Raw genomic sequence first — 19,650 nt, forward strand, 5'->3', positions numbered from 1 at the left:
AGGAATGAGAATTCCTATGCGGATCAATCCATAATCTTTTTATGGGGCGCTCGTCATTCACCAATCAAGACACGCAACTAGTCACCAAACCTGCTGAGACGACATAAGTACCTCTTACAGTTAATTATAATTAATATTTTAATTTTCCAAACCTACTGAGACGACACAAGTACCTCTTATAGGTAATTATAATTAATATTTTAATTTTTATATTTTAAAAATTAATATTATATCTTTATATATGAAAGTGAAATATTTAATTCTAATTCTCGTCGTTAACTTTCTCGACCAAAAAAATATGTGTTGTCACATGCAATACATTTTTATTATTTTTAAATTATTAATTTTATATAAATTTTTCTTATCGATTTTCTCTTCTCCTCCTCATTTCAACCTACTCATTCATTGCCCATCGCACCTGTTGATCCTACTCGCCTATCATACCTGTTCACTTATTGTTGGCCTACTAATCCTATTCACCCGTTGAATCTGCTCGCTCGTTACACCCACTCAATCGCTATTCGCCCATCGCACCCGTTTGCCCATCACACCTGTTCATCTGTCACTCATCCACTGCATCTACTCGCTCGCCACTCGTCGATCATACCCACCTTTTTTTTTATGAAATGATGAGAAATTATTTTCCCTTTTCTCTCATTTTCCTGTATGAAATGGAAGTGTTTGTGTTAGATATAAAATCTTATTTCATTTACTGATTACGAAGGTAGCATGATAAAAAAAAAAAAAAATCTATGGCATCATCAACACAATGCTGGAATTGATGTTGTGTTGTTTCCGATCATCTTTGAAACAAAAAAGTAGATCTATCATTTTGTCTCATTTGTCATGGAGCTCATCGAATACTTTTGTATATTTGCTTTCTCCTTGTAACTTTGTTTGCATGAGACTCAGCAAATCGAGATATCACAACAAGTTAAGCAGAGTTACTGCAAGCCAACAAAAATCACACTTAAGTTTGTTCAGTTGCTTACATGAGCTCATACCGATATGAAAGTGATAATGACGACAGAAACTTATATGCTTATTGGTTTATAAACTTTGTCATGCCTCATTGGAGTTTGACTCAAGTTGCAATTTCCTATCAATCTCTTAGTTCTAATGGAAGTTGTCTACCTTTAGAGATGACACCCTTTATTATAGTAAAAATTACAACTAAATACTGATATGAAACATAATAATCACAGCTGGCAAGTTTTACGTAGTAAAAACTGCTAACAAGTTGGAACATGAACAACAGGCAAGTGAGTACGACGAGCAAGTGATGGGTGAGCAGATGAGGAAGGCGAGCGGCGGGTGACGAGTGCAGCGGGCGAGCAAGATCAACGGGTGCAGTGCGCGATGGGTGAGTGGGTTGGAATAAGGAGAGGAAGAGGAAATCGGTTAGGGAAGTTTATATAAAATTAATAATTTAAAAATAATAAAATTATATTTTTAGTTTTTCATACATGTGGTGTGGTGTCACGTGTATTTTTTTTTTAATAAAAAAATTAACGATGTAAAAAAAATTAAAATTAAATATTTTACTTTCATAAGTGTAAAAGAAAGTTAATGATGTAAAAACAATTAAGGTTAAATATTCGAAGATTCATCATCTTCATCTGCTCGAAACTCCATCACAATCTGCGAGTGCCAAAAGCTCCAGAGCCATCTCTTATTGAGAATGGAGTAGGAAGGAAAATAAAAACAGAATTATAATGGAAAGAGAATATTTTTAAATAAAAAATTAAAATAATATTAAATAATAGATAAAATGAAAAATACTTATAAAATATCTCAAGTATATACTTTTTTTGCTTTATGAACCATATGCTTTTTTTATAGAATATAAGAGTAATCATCTCATATCACTTATGATTAGATTAGGTATATGAACTATCTTCTATAATAATAACTTTTTTAATCATGAGTCACTTAATAGAATTATTTAAAACATAATTAAAACTATCTAAAATATAGTAACTACATAAGATAACTATTTATAAATTAATTTTTAATACTTGATGAAGATCTTCGGCTTTTTAAGTCTGCTTGACAAACTAAATAAAGTTGCAACTGCATGCTCTACTTTCCAATTTGACAAAATAGTTAGTTGCTTACTTTTTTTGAACTCGATGATGTAGCTCACGATTATGATTGAAAATATTACCTAAAGTACTCCTATCATCCAAAGCTTATGTCTAATCATTATTAGTAAAACTAAATAATTGATATTCAAAATTATGAGAACATTAAATATCATAATATATACTTCTTGTAATATAATATAATTTTTTTTTAACAACTTCAAGATGGTATTTACTTAAATACTACATAAATAAAGAAAGTTATTAGGAATGACTCGGCACAAAGTTATTAGGAATGAATCGGCACTAAGAGGGGGAGAGGGGGGGGGAGAATTAGTGCAGTAGTAAAATCACGTCGGTTTCAAAAAAATGTTTCATACATTGAAAACCAATTTCATAAACTTGAAAGCGTATGTGAGTGTAGGGGTAGTAAAAGCATAGTAAAGAGGAGAGGCAGTTTGTTATAAAAGTAAATTGCTCAATTTAAAGGTAAACCAGATTTTTATAGTGGTTCGGTCGTCGTGACCTACATCTACTCCATCGAATCATCTTCCGTCGATGCCACCGGCATCCACTATTGGTCTTCCTTCAATAGGAAAAAACCAACCACCTTTTACAACTCAATTCTCCTTTTATCATGTTTAAAAGATAACCCTTACACCCCCACTTACTCTTCTCTCAAACTATTCTAACACTTAAAAGAAAGAAAGGAGTTCATACAAGATTGTAGCAGTGTTTCTTTCCTTTTTTACTCTAAGTCTTATGTATCTTAACCAAAGATGAGAGGGGTATTTATAGGCTTCAAGTTGATTCAAACTTGGAGCCTAAAAATATCTCATCCTGGGTTTCCTGGGTACGGGCGGTAGCACCACCTGGCACCTTGCCACTGGGTGGTACCACCACCCAGAATTCCTGGGGTGCTGTTCCCCAAGCGGGACCATCGCCGACCAGGCTTTCAACATCCTAGTTGGGCCTTGAATCCAGCCCAAATCAGCCCAACTTTGGGCCTAATTGGCCCCTAATACAGTTGATAGGATTACCTCCCAATCCTAACTTCAATTATGTTCTAACTACGATTCTTAACACATATTCTAAATAAAATAAGTCTGGTTTCTTCGGGCGATCTTCGGACAAACTTTCGACGATCTCTCAACAATATTCCGATGGACTCCCGGCAAGCTCGTGGACTTCATGACAATCTTTTTGGTGAGTTCCAACGAGCTTCTTTGGCAAATTCCAGGACTTCTCGGTCAATTCCAACAGAACTTCTAATGAATGTAAGGACTTCCGACGAACTCTCGAACTCCCAACGAAATCATGTTCTTGACTCCGGGACTTTATTTTACTTTATGCCTTGCTATCATAGTTAATCCTGCACACATAAAAACACACTTCGATCTAGACAATTATTACTAAGCATGAATCATGTCGTCCGGCATGTCATTAGTCCATCGACGCATCGTCCTCTCTTGCAGCCTATTGCCCAATTGGCCAGTTGACCTCCGCAACTCTGATATCCTTGGTGCAATATTTGCTCTTATTGGCCCGATGCCCGAAACCATGGTCCGAAGCCTTCTATCGATAAGTCGATCGATCATTCGGCGCGACGTCCAATCTTCTGATATGTTTCTCCGGCCCAACATGATTTTTACTACTTTAAATGTCTCTCCCTGATCGAAGCATCCTGTGTCACTTAAAACGCAGATCAAATCATAAATACCATCAATTAGTTTCATCATCAAAATCTAAGATTAAACAAAAGTAATATATGATCAGTTAAATAGATTAAACCTCTAATCAAACTTTTCTAATATCTTGCATTTGTCAAACCTATAACATCTTCATGTTTTAATTTCTCATTTATATTCGTGGGTGTTATTATAATTAATAATATTAAAATTTTTTAGATGTACTGAATATTTTATCTATGAAATAAAATTTTATTTGATCCTTACTTCATCTCTAACCTAAGAAAATAGTACAATAGACTTAGATATAACATGTCAAACTTATTTATCATGTGTTTCTTAAATTTAGACATGAGAGTTAGATAAACTCATATATGTAATACCATTAATATAAAGGTAAACCACAAGAAGATCATATTTATTTTCTTTCTTCAAATAAAGAATAGATTCTTTATTACTCATCTTAAATATATTTTATTAATTTTATTGTACCTTGGAGGTTATTTAAGCCCATAAAAAACTGTCTTTACTCTATACACTTTTTTTTTTTTTTATGTCTTTTGACTATCAAATCATTTAGGTTGAGGAATAAAAATCTCTTTTTATAAATCTTTATTTAAAAATATAAATTTTATATTAAATTAATAAATAGACTAACTAGAATAAATAATTAAAGATAAGAAAGTTTTCACGATTTCAAATCAAGCAATGAAAGAAAAAGTATTATTAAGATTAATACCTTATTACTGTGAATACTTTTTTACTACAAGTCATACCTTATACTTTTATATGCATTATATTTTGTCTCAAATAGTCATCTTAATCCAGTAGCTTTCTTTCTAGCCCTCTAAGTTTTATTCATCTCAATTTATTTGATTTTCTCCTTTATTCTCTTTCTTTTATTCATATTTTTTAACTAGTTTCTTAAAGCTAGTAGAATTCATTAGTTTCTATTAGTGACATGAATTTTCTTGGATGGATTTTTTACGAAGAATTATCTAATGAATTTAAATTGCTACTAGTTGAGGTTGACTATAAACTTGTTGGAGCTAGATTTATCACTTGATTTTGTGAAGTATCTAATTTTACTGAAATCTGAATTATTTTCCATCTTCACTATTCTCCCAATTCCAACTTGTCCTTTTATTAAATATAATATTTTTTTAATAATAACTTTGTCCCTAATAGGATTATACAATCGAGGATTATTAAAAATAATCAATTAAGATATATTTTTAAACTTTTTTTATTAAAGCTTATCATAGTTTTATGAATTTACCAAAGCATAGATAATACAACTAAAAATTTTTAAATGGGTTACACCTAGTTTCATATAATATCAAGTTTCAAAAGAAATTTGATTCATAATAATTTTTATAGGTGAAATATTCAACAAAGAAATCACTTTTACAACTGCTTCTACCCAAACTAATTTGGAAAATGTTTTTCTCTAAGCAAATTTTATCATTTCAACAATAGCTTGATTTTTACTTTCATAAATATCATTTTACTGCAATATATGTGATGTTATTAATTTCCTATAAACATCATTTTCTTCACGAAAAGTATTAAACATATTAAGTAAAAATTTATCACCCATATTTATCCAAAGTGTCTTTATGTACCAATCATTTTATATTTTCACAAGTGTCTTAAATTTTAAAAAATTATCAAATATTTTAGATTTTAATTTTAGAAAATATACTTAACTGATACAATTATAATCATTAATAAATAATATAAAATATTAACTTTTATCAAATAATTTTATATTCATAGGTTCATATAAATCAAAATCTCTCTGCTTTTCTAATAGAAAATTGTTTCTTATTTTGATTTCCATAAATGTATCCCTCACATGCATCAAGTGTATTAATTTTAGGTAATCTAAAAATTATTATTTATTTACTTAAAACCCTTAAACGATTAACGAGATGCTCATATCTTAAATAACATAAAGTAGACTTATTCTTTTGAGTTATAATAAGAGCATTTTTTTTAATATTTGATAATTCAAGTGAAAACAACTTATTTTATGTTATACAAATATTTACTATAATCAAATCAAACTTTTTATCTTTAATCATGAACTACCATCAAATATATTCGAATATCCATCGTTCCTCAAGTATCCAATACTCAATAAGTTACGTGATAAACTAAGAAAAAAAAAATATTATTCTAAGTGTTTTACATTCCCTTGATTTATCGTGAACTCAATTGTTTCTTTTCTTTCCACTGTTGAATCTCGGATTTTGATGATGAAGTCAATTGATGGGTTAATTGATCTAATCCATATTATTGAATTAAGTGTGCAGGATTAACTATGATAGCATGAAGACACAAAGCAAGTTTACCGGAGCCAAGTTCGATGGGTGTTCAAGAGTCCCACCGAAAGTCCGAAGAATCATCGGAAGTGCTGCCGGAACCAACCGAGAAAGAATCGAGGATTTGTCGAAGTTTTCGAAAGTCCGCTAGAAAGATCGTCGGAGGTTCACGGAGATCACCGAGAAGGTTTGGATACTTGCCAAAGACTCGTTGAACTCGCCACAAGACCAAGAGCCTACTGGGAGTCCGTCGGAAGAAATTCGAGGGTGTATCGGAAGTCCGCAAGAAGTTTGCCAGAAAACTCGTCGGAAGGAAACTCAACATTGCTGGTTAAAAATTTGCTTAGGGCTATATCTTAATTTCATAGTTTGCATATAATTTAGGTTAGGATTAAGGGTTAATCCTATAACTCGGTTAAGGGTCAATTGGGCCCGAGTTTGGACTAGTTTGGGCCAAGTTTAGAGCCCAACTAGTGAGCTGGAACAGTCCAGGTGGTGGCACGTCGGACTGGCGGTAGCACCGCCAGTACAATGTCAGTGTCAGACACTGACAGGCGGTGGCACTGCCAGCACCGGGAAACCCAAAAGTAATTCAAATTTGGAGCTCAAATTTGAATCCTCTTGGGCTTATAAATACCCCTCAATTCTTAGCAGAGATTATACCTTTTTGACAAGTTAGAAAGTGAGAAAAAGCTCTAGCAAAGTCTTGTTTTCAATAGCTTAAATGTTCACCTCCCTCTTTCTCTTTGAAAAAAATATGTAAGAATGTGAACCACTTATAAAAAGGTTGTAAGAGGGGTATTTGGTCCTTCCCCTTCAAAGTGATTTGCTAGTGGAAGTTGGGAGCCTCATTGAAGAAGGCTTCAAAAGTGGATGTAGGTCATTTGATTGAACCACTATACATCGTGGTATTCCTTGAATGTGTGAGTATTTAATTTTCTGAACCATTTTCCTATTTAGTTGCAAATCGTTCGATTTTCATCTCCCTACTCTTGACTACCTTTACTCGAGCTATGTAGCTAAGTCATCCTTCATCGAATCGAAATCTCTACACATTTACGAAATCGATTTCAAACTTACGAGTTTTAATCCGCTGCACTAATTCACCCCCCCCCCCCCCCCCCCCCCTCTTAGTGCCGCTCCGATCCTAACAATTGGTATCAGAGCAAAGCTCACTCTTATATTTGGTTTAATACCCAAGAGAGATAGCTTACTTCGGCATGCAAGAGGGTCACTCCATTACACGTCCGCCTATGTTTAATAGGTCGGATTACACGTATTAGAAGACTCGTATGAGGATCTTCCTTATTTCTATGGATTTTGAGCTTTGGAATATTGTCGAAAATGGATTTCAAAAATCTTTTCTTCAGATGAGCGAATGGGATGAATCGGAGAAGAAGGTTTTTGCTTTAAACACAAAGGCTATGAATGCCTTGTTTTGTGCACTTGACAAAAATGAATTTAATCATGTTTCAATTTGCGATTCAGCTTTTGATATTTGAAGAACTCTTGAGGTCACTCATGAAGGCATTAGTCGAGTGAAAGAGTCCAAAATCAACATTCTTGTGCATTCTTACGAACATGTTGATTCTTACAAAATCAACATGTACACCCGTTTCACGGTTGTCATCAATGGACTCAAAGCTATTGGTAAAGGTTTTTCTAACTTTGAACTAGTAACTAAAATTTTAAGATCTCATCCAAAGAGTTGGGATCTAAAAGTTACGGCCATTCAAGAGGTCAAGGACCTTAAAACAGTTTCTCTTGAAGAACTTATTGGGTCTCTAATGACCTAGGAAATGACGTGCCATGGTCATGAAGAGCTCGAGAACCCCCTTCCAAAGAACAGAAATGATATAGCACTTAAAACACAAGAAAAATACTTGAAAGGAACATATAGTGATGAGGGCAGTGACAATGACATTGCACTTTTAACTCGAAAATTTAAAAAATTTATAAAAAAGAACAAATTTAAAAATGACACCAAAAACAAACTTGAACATAAAAAGGACAAAGTAATATGCTACGAATGCAAGAAGCCGGGACACTTAAAAAATGAATGACCTCAAGCCAAGAAGAAGCAATCGAAGAAGAAGAAAGCTTTAAAAGTGACTTGGGATGACTCAAGTGATTCCGAGAATGAAGAAGCTAGCAACAAAGAGGAGACAAATTTCGCGCTAATGGTTTTAGGAGGAGAGGTATGTGATTTAATTAATAAAGATTTATCTTTCGATAAACTTTCTATCGCTTTTCACGAATTATTTGATGAGTGTAGAACTATTAGTAAGAAGTTTAATCTATTAAAAAAAGAGCATGTCTTACTACAAAATAAGCTTGATAGTCTTCAAACTCCTCCATGCTCTGAATACTTAGAAGTAATAAAAAATGAGAATTTGCTACTTAAGGAGACCTTAAACAAGTTTAAGGTCGATAGCAAAGGCTTGGATAGGATCCTTGCAAACAAGGGTCATATCGCAAATAGAAGTGAAATTGGTTTTATAAGAGGATCTCACCAAAATCCTACCACTTTTATTAAAAGACTCACATTACATGTTTCACCTCATTTGAAATGTAACTTTTGTTGTAAATCCGGACATGTTGTTTACAAATGTCCATTTAAAAAAATTAGTCCACATAAGTTGATATGGGTTCCTAAAGGAACTACAAATAATTCAATGATGAATGATAAAATTAGTAGATCAATTTTTGAGGCATCCAAAATCAAATGGGTACCTAAAAATAATCCTCTTTTATAGATAAACTCACAAGCTAAGATCAAGAGATGGTATCTTGATAGTGGATGCTCAAGGCATATGACTGGAGATCCATCTCATTTCTCTATGCTCATTAGCAAAGAAGAAGGGTATGCCACCTTCAGAGACAACAACAAAGGTAAAATCATTGGCAAGGGAACCATAGGTAACAAATTAAGTTTTTTAATTGATAATGTATTGCTAGTTGATGAATTAAAACATAATCTCTTAAGCATTAGTCAATTATGCGATAAAGGTTATATCGGTAGATTTGAATCTAATGTGTGTATTATTGAAAAACCAAACAATAACATATCAATGATTACCTTAAAACAAAAGAATGTCTACACCATATGAACTTAGTAATGAAATATACTTTTTTGCTTTAAATGATGATGCTTGGCTTTAGCATAAGAGATTAGGTCATGTAAGTATGAAACTAATATCTAAGATTTCATCTAGAGAGTTAGTATGAGGGAATCCCAATATGAAGTTTGTTAAGGACAAAGTGTGTGATGCTTGTCAACTAGGGAAATAAATAAAAACTAGTTTCAAACTAAAAAATCAAATTAGCACCACTAGACTATTGTAATTGATCCATTTGGACTTATTTGGACTAATTGACATAATGAGTCTAGGAGGAAGCAAATATATTTTCGTAATTGTAGATGACTATAGTAGATACACTTGGACCTATTTCTTAGCCCATAAAAGTTATTGTTTCAAATGTTTCTCTAAATTTTGTAAACTTACTCAAAACAAAAAAAGCTTCATGATTTCATCAATTCGGAGTGATCACGGTGGCGAATTTCAAAACTATGACTTCCAAAGTTTTTGTGAATCTAGTGGATATAACCACAACTTCTCCACTCTGAGAAATCCTCAACAAAATGGGGTAGTTGAAAGAAAAAATAAAAAATTTATAAGAAATGGCAAGAACCATGTTAAATGAACATAGTCTACCTAAGTATTTTTGGGCCGAAACCGTTAATACGGCTTACTATGTCATAAATAGGGTTCTAATAAGACTATCTCTATCAAAAACTCCCTATGAATTATGGAATAACAAAAAACCAAATGTTTCTTATTTTAAAGTTTTCAATTGTAAATGCTTTATTTTGAATAAAAATGATGCATTAGGAAAATTTGATGCTAAATCCGATGAAGACATCTTTCTTGGTTACTCTTTCGTTTCTAAGGCTTTTCATGTTTTTAACAAAAGAACCTTAGTTATAGAAGAGTCTATTCATGTAGTTTGTAATGAAATTTTTGAGTTAAAGAAAAATGATTTAGATGACGATCTTAGTTTTGATAATTTGAATTTAAATGAACCCCCTCCTCAAAATAGCAACTTGGATACATCTTCTTCCGAAATTTCCTTACCCAAGGAATAAAAATATGTAGATGCTCATCCAAAGGAGCTAATTATAAGAGATACATCAAAAGGGGTTCAAACTCATTCTTCCTTTAAGAATTTTTGTGCTAACGCCGTCTTTCTTTCTCAAATTGAACCTAAATACATTGATGAAGCCTTGAAAGATGATTCATGGGTTATTATAATATAAGAGGAATTGAACCAATTTGAGAGGAATGAGGTATAGAAACTTGTTCCTAGACCTAGTGACCATTTAGTCATTGGTACTAAATTGATCTTTAGAAACAAGCAAGATAAATACGGAATCGTGGTTAGAAACAAGGCTAGACTAGTGGCTAAAGGTTTCAACTAAGAAGAAGGTATCGACTACGAAGAGACCTTCGCTCTTGTGGCAAGATTAGAAGTCATTAGGATGCTCCTTGCCTATGTTAGTAGTAATGATTTTAAACTATTTCAAATGGATGTCAAAAGTGCTTTCTTGAATGATTTTATTTCTGAAGAAGTGTATGTTGAACAACTTCTCAGATTTGAAAATTCTCTTCTTCCTAATCATGTATTTAAATTGACTAAGGCTCTCTATCGCTTAAAACAAGCTCCTAGAGCTTAGTATGAAAGGCTTAGTTCCTTTCTTATTTTAAATAATTTTACAAAAGACAAGGTTGATACTATATTATTTATCAAATATTTTGAAAATAATTTTCTTATTGTTCAAATTTATGTTGACGATATTATTTTTGGTTCTTCGGATAAATCACTATGTGAATCATTTACCAAGTGTATGAGTCATGAATTTGAAATGAGTCTAATGAGAGAATTAACCTTCTTTTTAAGATTGCAAATTAAACAACTTAGTAATGGTATATTTCTTAATCAATCTAAATATATATTAGAATTGTTAAAACGATTTAACATGGATGGTTCAAAAGCTATAAACACTCCTATGAGTACTTCTACTAAGTTAGACATGGATGAAAGTGGTGAAAACTTTGATAAAAAACATATAGGGGAATGATTGGTAGTTTACTTTACCTCACCGTAACTAGACCGGATATCATGTTTAGTAGAGAACTTTGTGATAGGTTTCAAGCTAATCCTAAATTGTCTCATCATAAAAGTGTTAAAAAATTTCTTAGATATCTTAAAGGAACTTCTAGTTTAGGATTATGATATCCAAAATCCGATAATTTTGGTTTAATAGCTTATGCAGATGCCGATTTTGGCGGATGTAGGATAGATAGAAAAAACACATCCAGAACATGTCAATTTTTAGGATATGCACTTGTTTTTTGGACTTCCAAGAAATAAAATTCAGTTGCACTATCTACGACGGAAGCTGAATACATAGCTGCAAGTGCATGCTGTGCATAAGTTGTTTGGATGAAAAATACGTTGGAAGACTATGAAATTTACTTAATGAATATTCCCATAAAATGTGATAATATAAGAAAGGAATTAGGCATGTTGAATTGTCCTTATGAATGAGCTTATTGTATATATTTTCTAAAAATTTTTACTCCTCTTTTTGGCTTTTGTGGATTTGACTTCTTTCTTTTCGATTTTGAATGATATCTTAAAGAGTGATATAAGACACTATCCTATCTTAAATCAAACACATTAAAACTTCTAAAAAAAAAAAACTCATTTTTTAGCGTGTTAACGGTGACACCGCCAGAACCGACGGTAGCACCGCTTGGGTGCTCGGTCCCCAGGCGGTGTTACCGCTCGAGAACCCCCTTATAAAGAGGGGGGTTAGGGTTGGTGGTGGAATCGCCCCCCAACCTGAGAGCACCCTCCCTAGCACTCTCACAAAGCCCTCTAAATCTCTCTCAACCTCATTATAAGCCTCTAGAAGCCTAAGAGAGGGGTTCTTCTTGGATCAAACTCTTTACCTCCCAAGAAAACTTATATAAGGTAAGATCTAATTTTTTTTTTCTTCCTCTCATTATTTGGCCTATTCTTTAAAGTTCTCTCATTAGATATGGCTCCTAAGAGATCATCAAGAACCAAAGGGAAAAGGGTGGAAGGAGATTCCTGTGACCAAATCCTCTTTAGATCTAATGAAGTAGCTCTTAGGTATCCTAATTTCGAAACAAGAACAATACATAAGGGCAAACATGTTGATCTAGATGAACTTGGAAACCTGGAATCCATTAGATGGTTTGTAAATTTAGATATCTTATCTATCCTATAAATCAATGAATCAATTTACCCTAGGTTGGTTAGGTTATTTTATGCCAACTTAAGTGTGGATAATGATAGCTTAACTACCTACCTCTTAGGAACACAAATTCGAATCTTTGATAGCATTATATATGAGTTAATTGGAATTGCCGAAAAGGATAAGGGTTGTTATTTTAGAAGTAAATGAGATATCAATGCAATCGGAGCAACTTACTCCGACGCCTTAGAAACTATTTTTGCAAATCCAAACCTAGGCATAATTCCCAAAAGTTGCGAACACTTGTTGTCCTTTAACTCTAAATTTCTTCATCACATCATGATAAGCATCCTACTTCCTAAACAATTTCATCATAATGAGATTAGTCAAATAGAGTTAAGTACTATGTATTGGATTATGACTGGCTAAAATAATTATTTTGGATACTTAATCCGGCAACATATGCAAGATATAATAGCCAAAGACTCAATGTTACCATATAGGGGGTTAGTCACTCGATTAATGCTTGCCTATAATATTTGTGTCGCACCCAATGAAGAAATAATCTAGGTCGATCGATTTAACACTATTAACAGAAACCTACTCAAGAGACTAAGGTGTATTTTTGGCAATGGTATATGGATTAGGCAACCTAGAAGGATTGGTCCAGTTCCCCCACCAGTAGAATACACACTGAAACACCCATTTTCAGGGGAAATGAATCTCCTCCTCTTAGTCCCTTTGGTGCAGCACCTTCAGAACCAGCTCCTACTTTATCTTATGAAGATCTCATCATGGCAGAATTAAATCAAATCAAATCACAACAAAAGTAACTCAAATTACAACAAGAGTAAATCCAATTACAGCAAGTTGAAATTTTGAGGGAATTACGACAGATGAACCAGAAGATAGATGTCATGTATAGGAACTTTAGAATTCCTCCTAAGGAATAATTATTGTGTTAAACCTTTCTTATTATTGTAAACATCTATGCTACCTTAATATGCGTTTGACATTATTCTAGTATATGATGTTGGATGTTTCTTTCCAAAATTTTGTCAATATTTTGATGGCACCTTCATGTTATTTTGGATGATTTGATGTTTTCCTTGAATGATCGATCTTAATGCCAAGTTGAAGCTTTATCAATTTTGACATCTCCTTTTCAAGATTTTTTTTCTTATGAGATGAATTTATGAATGACTTTAATGATCACGAGTTATATGCTTGAAAACTCATCTCCTTTTTGTTGATGACAAAGGGGAAGACAAATATACAAAAGATTGATGACTTGTGCAAATATGAAATTAGCATAATTTATATGTATCGTATTGTAATAGCTTATATGTTGTATAATGCAATGAAAAATATCTTATATGTGTTATATTCCTCAAAAGTATCGTAAAACTTTTTTAGCATATCACATATGAAAGTTTTTAGATGGGTTATCGTGTCATATTTATTATTATTTTATATATATATGATAAGCAATCATTTCATAATCATATGAAACATGTCTTGTATTTATATTATGAGATCCATGTTGAAATTTCAAATTATTATTATTTTTTGTCGAAATGATAATTATCTTTTATCATTTGGCTTGAAAATAATTTTCATGCCTTGAAATGATGAGAAATACGAAGTTTCGTATTTGCTCATGCTTATTAAGAATAACGATAAGTTCGACAGATAGAACTTATTGGTTTAGGCTTGAATTCAAAGAGATTGAATTCAAGTGTTTTTATCTTCTCATTGCATATAGATAGGGGGAGTTATGATTAACTCCGTCATCAATTGATTGTCATCGTAAAAAAGGGGGAGATTGTTGAATCTCGAATTTTGATGATGGAGTCAATTGATGGGTTAATTGATCTAATCCATATTATTGAGTTAAGTGTACATGATTAACTATGATAGCATAAAGACATAAAGCAAGTTTACCGGAGCTAAGTTCGATGGGTGTTCGAGAGTCCGTTGAAAGTCTGAAGAATCGTCGGAAGTGCTGCTGGAACCAACCGAGAAAGAATCGGGGACTTGCCGAAGTTTTCGAAAGTCCACCAGAAAGATCATCGGAGGTTCACGGAGATCACCGAGAAGGTTCGGATACTTGTCAAAGACTCGTTGAACTCGCCACAAGATTGGGAGCCTACTGGGAGTCCGTCGGAAGAAATCCGAGGGTGTATCGGAAGTCCGCCGGAAGTTTACCGGAAAGCTCGTTAGAAGGAAACTCAATGTTGCCGGTTAAAAATTTACTTAGGGCTATGTCTTAATTTCATAGTTTACATATAATTTGGGTTAGGATTAAGGGTTAATCCTATAACCCGATTAAGGGCCAATTGGGCCTGAGTTTGGACTAGTTTGGACCAAGTTTGGAGCCCAACCAGTGAGCTGGAATAGTCCAGGTGGTGGCACGCCGAATTGGGCGGTGGCACCACTGGACTGGGTGGTGGCACCGCCAGTACACTGTTAGTGTCAGACACTGACAAGCGATGACACCACCACTGATAGGCGGTGGCACAGCCAGCACCGGGAAACCCAAAAGTAATTCAAATTTGGAGCCCAAATTTGAATCCTCTTGAGGCCTATAAATATCCCTCAATTCTCAGCAGAGAAGACACCTTTTCGATAAGTTAGAAAGTAAGAAAAAGCTCTAGCAAAATCTTGTTTTCAATAGCTTAAGTGTTCACCTCCCTCTTTCTCTTTGAAAAATATGTAAGTGCGTGGACCACTTGTAAGAATGTTGTAAGAGAGGTATTTGGTCCTTCCCCTTCAAAGTGATTTGCTAGTGAAAGTTGGGAGCTTCATCGAAGAAGGCTTCGAAAGTGGATGTAGGTCATTTGACCGAACCACTATACGTCATGGTGTTCTTTGAATGTGTTAGTGTTTAATTTTCTGAACCATTTCTCTACTTAGCTGCAAATCATTCGATTTTCATCTCCCTACTCTTGACTACCTTTACTCGAGTTATTTTAGCTAAGTTATCCTTCGTCGAATCGAAATCTCTATACATTTACGAAATCGATTTCAAACTTACGAGTTTTAATCCTCTATACTAATTCAGCCCCCCCCCCCCCCCCCCCCCCCTTTTAGTGTCGCTCCGTTCCTAACATCCACTTAGATTTACTTGTTATCTCTTAATTTAAATTTTAACTTGTGAGTTTCAATAAGATATTTAAGCATTGATCTTATAATTGATATATGATTAGAATATTCATTATCAAAAAATCAATTGAGATATCAACTTAGAACGAGTGATGAATAATTTACTACTTTCTTCATTTTCCTAAATATAATTTGCTTGCTTTTCCTTTTTCTAATAATCTGCCTTTCATATGGTTAAACTTTTTATAACATTGGCATTGAATTATACTCTTATAATTTTTCAGATTATAATTTGATAATTTTTTTATCATGTCAATTAAAGTATCATCTTCCTTATTATGAAATCCTACCTTGTAATATTCTCTTTCCATTAATTTTTCTATCTCCTCTTTTGAAGTAAAAGAATTCTCTGAAATATATATATTTTTTTTACTTTTGTTATATGACTTATTCAACTTTGCTTTATATGTTTGTAAGGAACCATTACTTAATCAAATAAAAAAAGTAGATAAATTTTTTAACTCCTCAATTCTAATAATAACATGATTGAATTTTAGAGTTAAACTTCCTAAAATTTTTATAATAATAATATAATTATGAAAATATTTACTATAAGATTTTATTTGACTAACAATTTCAATCACTTAAGGAAAAAAAATGATTTTTATAAATAAAATTTCAAACTCACGATAAAAGGTTTAAAGTTTTACTATAATCACCTTCAACAAGTCTTGAAATTTCTTTTTAAATATCAACCAAGCTTGTCTTAAGGTAGTAGTTGTTGTAATTCTTGAAAAAATTATTTTATGTATAGCTTGTTGAATAAAAAATAATATCTTTGAGTCATTTTTTTCTATTCTCCATCAACCTAGTTTTTTCATATGGATCTGCATATTCTTTCTTCATAGAGTCTCAAAGACCTTGAGTGTTGAATAGAGTTTTTATCTTGAAACTTCAAAATTTATAACATTTGTCCGAGAAGATGATAATAAGAGATTAAGACATGAAATTATCATTGGAAGTTAGAATACTTAGTTTAGATTTAACTTGGCTCTAATATCACAAATGTTAAGTATGAAGAAGGAAAAAAAAAATTAAAATTAGAATACCATGCAAATAAAAAAGAATACTTTCAAATATGAAAATCAAAGTAATATTAAATAAGAGATAAAACCATGAAAACTTATAAAATATTACTAAGTACATGTTATTTACTTCATCAACCATAATCCTATTTATAAAACCTAATGATAAAAATTACTCTAAGAATACTTAGAATTAATCTACTCAAAGTCAAATATAGCCGTCTATCACTTGTCCCTAAAAAGTTCACCTCCACCTCTTTGTCTTGGAAAAACGTCTTAAACTCTTTGAAAGCTTTGCGCCTGGGATTCAGGGTTATTGTGGGTAGTGGTCGGACTATTGCTTTTTGAATGATCCACACACCCTTTGCTTTCTAGCCTACTTTTATTAATCTTGAGGACTCTAGAAATATCAAAACGATTGCTAATTTAAAATTTACTGACCAATGAAATGGTGATATCTTATTTCAAATCTTTCTTCCTAGCTTGGCTAAGAAGGTAGCAGCTATCTATGTTCCCTTGTCCCCTAATAATGATGTTTGGTGCTGGTTCCCTCATCCGAAAGAAGTTATGACAGCTAAAAGCACTTAATAGATTTCTCACTAATGAGAAACCTTCAATACTAGGGTTAGTTGGAAAGCGATATGGTGTGGTTATTAAGATTATAATCTTTCCATGGAAGCTGGCTTAGGGAAGACTTTTTACTTCTAAATGGTTTTCATATTGTTCAATTCTCTTGTATTTTTATGACTTGTATGTTGTTAGGATCCTTTTTCTTTTCTAAGCTTTGAATCATGTTCTATTAAGTTTTTCAAGTTCAACAATAGTTGGATAGGGACTTATTTGATATTTATTTATTTTATTAGGAGTCTAAGTCCTAATGGACTCAATGGTTGAACTTTATAAATATGGATATATCTGTTTCTTTTTATCATATATAAAATATTATTTCAGTCTTTCGTAAACCCTTGGAGATTGATCCCCTCAAAGTGATCATCCTCTTTTTTTTTCTCTTATTCTATGATAAAATCCTAGGGGTCTTATCATCTGGTATATAAACAGTGATCCTTGGTGTTCCTACTATAATTCCTTATCTCACCTTCCGTTGCAATAGCCCAAGCCTCATCCCATCTGTCATAGCCATAACTTGTCACACCTTCTGTCATAGTCATGGTTGATGTGGAGAAGTGTTGGTCATAGATGCCCTACAAACCAATCAAGTGAGTGATGACACGTATGATATGACACACACTCTTTTTGCTGATTATTATTTATTAATATTTTCTTACTTTATATTGCCCGTTATATATATTGTGATGTCAATATATCTATGCAATGAGAATCGGATCATGATGAGATTATGATAATGAGACCGATTTACCTTTAAACATAGACCTTAAACAATCTTCGTCATAAGTTACTCGAGAGGGACATCGAGATAACCGGATAGACTAGTGCGCTGTATACCCGTCCATATAATGGAGACGATTGGTCTCATAGCTGCTCATGTGGGGATACTGGGGATATCGTGCAAGTGCTCATTAGAAAATGAGTTTACTGATTAATCCAATTAACGGAATGCTTGATGATACCTCATTGTCAAACAATGATTCTATCATCCTAGTGATGTATCTGGTCCTTAAACTTGAGGCACCAAAGATATCCTATATGAGTAATACACTCTTTTGATACCTAAATTACAGGTTTGGAAGTTCTAGATCTAGCACAACCGACCATCAAAGTGACAACTAACCTTACGAGGACTATTGAGTGTCGATAGAGGATCATACACTCTCGGTATCATTAGAGAAATATTTAATGTGTTTTTACTCAGACAAATCCTTAGCTAAGGTCATTCGGATTGAGAGAGAAAGAGTTCTTCGGGAGAATCCAATTAGAGCAAGACTCGAGGAGAAACTGTATGGGCCTAACAATATTATGCCCACTATATGGTCTTTGAGATATTAAATGGATAAGGGATTATATGTACACAGTAATTGAGGGCAGATAGATTCAAAAGATTGGATTCTCCTATATCGTTTGGGGACTATAGTATAGTAGCCTAGTACGTCCGTAGTCGATGAGTCAAGTGAATTATTATGAAAATAATAAATTACTAAGTCAGAAAGAGTTCTGACAGGTATGACTCATAGCCAGCTTGATATTGGGCCTAGAGGGTTACACACATATGATAGATGTTACGATAAGTAAATGTTCAAATATGAGATATCTGTTGGAGCCCCTATCTTATTGAATATCCAATAAGTGCATGAATTATTGGATCTTATGGATAATATCCAATTGCTAGTCATAGGTGTCATGCAAGCCAATCACGTGAGTGATGACACGTGTGACTTGACACGTAGTCTTTTTGTTTATTATTATATTTTGGTATTTTATCACTTTATAGTGTATATTGCTTGAATATATTGTGATGTCCATGAATATATGCAATGAGAATCGAATCATGATGAGATCATAATAATGAGACCGATTCGCCTTTAAACACAAATCCTAAATAATCATGATTATAGGTTACTCGAGAGGGACATCGAGATAATCGGATAGACTGGTATGTTGTATACTCGTCCATATAATAGATGTAGTTGGTTTTATAGCTATACATGTGGGGACACTAGAGATACAATACCAGTGCTCATTGAAGAACGAGTTCAATGATTGATCTGCTTACGGAATGCTGGATGTTTAATGATGCCTTATTGTTAGACAGTGATTCGGTAGTCCTAGTGATGTATTTGGTTCTTAGACTTGAGATACTAAGAATGTCCTATATGAGTACTTCATTCCTTGATATCAGACTTATAATAGGTCTGAAGATTCTAGACCTATAAGACTGATTTGAAGGGAGAGGAATTATTAAGATCCTTTTTATTTTTCAAAGCTTTGAACCGTATTCTATTAAGTTTTTCTAATCTAGTAAGAATTGATAAGGGCTTATTTGAGATTTATTTATTTTATTAGGAGTCAAGTCCTAATAAACTCAAGCGTGAAACTATATAAATATAGATGTATCTATTTCTTTTCATAATCTATGAAAATATTATTTCTACCTTTAGC

This window comes from Musa acuminata, chromosome BXJ1-8 (assembly GCF_036884655.1).
Source record: "Musa acuminata AAA Group cultivar baxijiao chromosome BXJ1-8, Cavendish_Baxijiao_AAA, whole genome shotgun sequence".
Taxonomy (NCBI): Eukaryota; Viridiplantae; Streptophyta; class Magnoliopsida; order Zingiberales; family Musaceae; genus Musa; species Musa acuminata.